The sequence below is a fragment of the Lactuca sativa genome, chromosome 2 (genome assembly GCF_002870075.4).
Source record: "Lactuca sativa cultivar Salinas chromosome 2, Lsat_Salinas_v11, whole genome shotgun sequence".
Classification (NCBI taxonomy): Eukaryota; Viridiplantae; Streptophyta; class Magnoliopsida; order Asterales; family Asteraceae; genus Lactuca; species Lactuca sativa.
In genome coordinates, this window is record NC_056624.2 from 25,901,527 (window position 1) to 25,905,626 (window position 4,100).

Consider the following 4,100-nt stretch of genomic DNA (forward strand, 5'->3'; position numbering starts at 1 on the left):
CAATCCACCTCTATTCCCGCCTTGGAAACTTTATAACCTAAGACTATACCCTCTTTAACCATAAAGTGACATTTTTCCTAATTTAAAACTAGATCAGTCTTTTACACCTAGCCAACATCAAGTCAAGGTTAGTGAGACAATCATGAAATGAGGAGCCAAAGACAGAAAATTCGTCCATAAATACTTTCATAAAACGTTTCTACCATGTCATGGAATATTGCCGTCATGCATCTTTGAAAGGTCGCGGGCGCATTGCATAACCCAAAAGGCATGCGGCGATAAGCAAAAGTCCCACTTGGGCAAGTGAAAGTAGTATTTTCTTGGTCAATTAGATCTATGGGGATTTGAAAATATCCCGAGAATCCGTCTAAGAAACAATAGTAACTATGTCCAGATAATCGTTGAAGAATTTGATCGATAAAAGGAAGGGGAAAATGGTGTTTACGAGTGACATCGTTTAACTTTCGATAATCGATGCACACTTGCCAACCGGTTACCGTTTGGGAAGGTATGAACTCATTCTTCTCATTTGTGACAAAGGTCATCCCTCCTTTCTTAGGCACCACTTGAACGGGACTAACCCATGGACTATCGGAAATAGAATATGTGATCCCTGCATCCAAAAGCTTGACCACCTCCTTCTTTACCACTTCTTGCATGTGCGGGTTCAATCGCCTTTGATGTTGCACTATCGGTTTTGCTCCTTCTTCTAGGTTGATCTTGTGGGAACTATAAGAAGGGCTAATTCCTTTAATTTCAGTAAGATTCCATGCAATAACATTCTTTCTCCTTTTTAGAACTCGAACTAACTCTTCTTTTTCAGATTCGGTAAGGTCAGAAGTTATAATTATAGGTTTTTGTTCACCTTCTTCAAAAAATGCATACTCCAGATGATTAGGTAAAATTTTCATCTCTGATTTCACGTTCTGTATGCTAAACACGTCGAATCCCATGAAGGGAATCATCGATTCCTGGGCAAAATTCGTGTCTAGTCGCATTTTTTCAGAAGGACTCGTCAAGTCGGAGGATGCTACTTGGCGAGTCAGGCTTTCAGCACTTCTGTTTAATTCATTACAATCAGCTTCTTTAAGCAATCTCTGTATCTCCATCAGATCTCTCTCAGCATCAAATTCATCTTCAAAAGTAATGGTAGACTTGCTAAGTTTATCTTCCTTACACTATTCCATCAACTCTTCCAACATATCAATCGAGAACGTCGTGTCATCACTACACCTTGCATGCTCCATGGCTTGATCTATTCCAAATGTAATTGATTCCTCCCCCAGCTGAAGGGTAAGTTTAGAATCTCTCATATCTACTATAGCACTCGCGGTGTTGAGGAAGGGTCTTCCAAGTATAATCAGGACTTGAGGGCCCGCCTCCATGTCTAGCACTATGAAGTCTGCGGGAAACATGCATGTGTCAACTTTTACTAATAGGTCCTCACATATCCCCCTCAGAAATGTTACCGTTTTATTAGCTAAGTGAATTGCCATTTGAATTGGCCTTGGTTCCGGAAGGTCTAATTTCTTGAAAAATGAGTATGGCATGAGGTTCACACTTGCCCCTGAATCGGCCAATGCATGGATAGTTGATAAATTTCCAAAATGGCAAGGAAAGGTCAAACTACCCGGGGTCACCTTTCTTCTTGAGTAATTTTTTTAACATGGCGGCTGAACAATTTTCATTTAGAACCACATTTTGTACTTCTTCCATATTCTTCCTATTTGTAAGAAGCTCTTTTAAGAACTTGGCATACTTAGGCATTTGTGCAACTGCCTCGATGAAGGGCATATTGATTTGAAGGGCTTTGATGTGTTCCAGAAACTTTTGATAATCAATATCATTCTTATCTTGTTTAGCATGTCCTGGAAATGGAAATGGAGGCTGATATGGTTTAACAGGAGGCTTATTATTCTGTTCAGGTGGGGGACTCGTCGAATCCATGTCTTCGACTCAGCGAGTCGAATCGGGTTTCTATGATTTTTGATTTTCAGACTCTGCCTCTTGTACCTTTTTCGGGTCTCCATTCTGAATAGGGGTTAGAGGAGTAATCATCTTTTTGCTCCTAGTTGTTATGATGTTTATATGTGCTCCTTTCAGATTGTTTTCGGTATTACTAGGAAGCGTACCTGGTTGTCCTTCATTTATTTGTAGTTCAAGTCGGCCTAGCTGTTTTTCAATGTTGAGGATTGAAGCTTGCTGATTTCTCATCAAATATTGTTGCTCTTTCATCATGAGTTGTTGTTCTCTTATTGCAACATTAGTTTTGTTGTGTCGTTTCTCGGATGCAGCTGCTAGTCTTGTGAGCATATCTTCAAAGTATAGCTTTTTCTCTTGCACTGGTTCCTCTTTTTGAAAAATAACATCGTCTTCATTTTCTCCGCCTTAGCCTTTTTGTACTCATCATAAGGTAGCCATTCTCTTTTTGGTTTTTGCCAATCTTCATCGTATTTATCCCCACTCGAGTAACACACTTGCACCTTTCGGTTCCTATTCTCATCAAGATCGCAATCCCTTGTAAGGTGAGGTCCACTACAATTTTCACACCCCACTCTAATGGCATGGATGGATTGATCCATCTTAGTCATCCTTCGCTCCATATTCTCCAATTTGGCCATCACAGTTGCCATGCTATCATTCACCGAGTTCTCCACCCCTCGAGTCGAGTCATGCCTTAGGTTATGATATTCTCTAGAGTGCTTAGAGAATTCTTCAGTGAGTCTTTAAACTTCAGCCGGATTTTTCTTTGTTAAAGGGCCTTGAGAGTCGAGTAATTGTCTAGTGGTGACATTTACTCCATCATAGAAGGTTGACACTTCTTGCTGCACATTGAGGTCATTTTGTGGGTAATTCCTAAATAGACCTTTGTAGCCCTCCCATGCTTTGAATAAAGACTCTCCCGCTTGTTGCTCAAAATTGGCAATGACCTTCTTGAGTTAAGAAATTTTAGATGGTGGACAAAATTGTTCCAGAAACTCCTCACGCATCTTAGCCCATGTAGTAATATCTCCCGGTGGTAGTGCTTTTAACCAATTCTTTGCAACCCCTTTAAAAGTAACAGAGGGCATCCTTAATAACACCGTCTCTCTAGGTACGTTTGGAATGTTAAAGTAGTTGGTGATGTCATTAACTTCATCGAGGTGCTTGTATGCATCTTCATAATCCTTTCCAGTGAAAGGAATCTCCTTAAATGCAGTAAGGATGTGCCCCTTAAGTTCAAACGTGGTAGTGGCGGGTATGCCGGGTTGCACAAGCCCCAGAGTGCTGGCGTCGTGAATCCTCTTTTTGTATGCCTCCATCGAAAGGTTTGCAAATTTGTCCATTGTGTTGTTGGGATCTTCTTCGTGATCACTCTCTTCAAAATCGGTAACACTTTCCTCCTTCTCGGTCTCGTACTCGGTGTCTTCTTTCGTGTTGCTGGATTCCCCCACTTTCTTTCCCTTCTTCTTGCCAAAAACCTATTTAAGACTCTTGAAATGTGACTTCTTCGGAGTATATTCTTCGGTCTTGTCCTTGGTCTTGTGAAACGATGATTCCAGGTTTTCTAGTGGTGAAATCAAGGATGAATTTGATCCATAGGTCATAAACAATCTGCAAGAAACAGAAAAACATGCGTAAAAAGAACAAAATATACTAAAAAACGAAACTGACAAATTGACTTGGACTCATCGAGTCGGTGCGAACGGACTCGGCGAGTTCAAGGTTAAAACATAAAAAAAAATTAAAACGAAATTTCTAAAAGAAAAGAAACTAAAACTTAAATCTAATTAAAACTTTTCCAAAAGCAGTTACTTTGTGCAAGAAAATCTTACACATAGGATCAATAACACAAGTAATTAAAATTAATTTAGAACCGTTTCCCGGCAACGGCGCCAAAAACTTGATGTGTATGAAATGAACTAGTTTTAATCCTACTAAACTAAACATAAAATAAACACACAAAAGGCAGTGTACCTATCGATTAGTAATATAGTTCAAGCAAGTAGGATATCGAACACAGGGAACAGTAAACAATTAAAATAAATGCTAATATTATCTAAATAAAACAAGTAATAGAAAGGGGGTTTTCTCTATTTTTTCAAGACTAGAAACTTAAC

At 39.5% G+C, this 4,100-nt stretch overlaps 1 non-coding gene across 1 annotated transcript; it reads left to right on the top strand.

Annotated features, from left to right (window-relative positions):
* The first annotated feature begins 2,835 nt into the window (after positions 1-2,835).
* LOC111888757 (small nucleolar RNA R71) lies at positions 2,836-2,942 on the top strand. The gene has a single exon (XR_002849305.1). It is a non-coding gene; the product is annotated as a small nucleolar RNA R71 (small nucleolar RNA).
* The last annotated feature ends 1,158 nt before the right edge of the window (positions 2,943-4,100 follow it).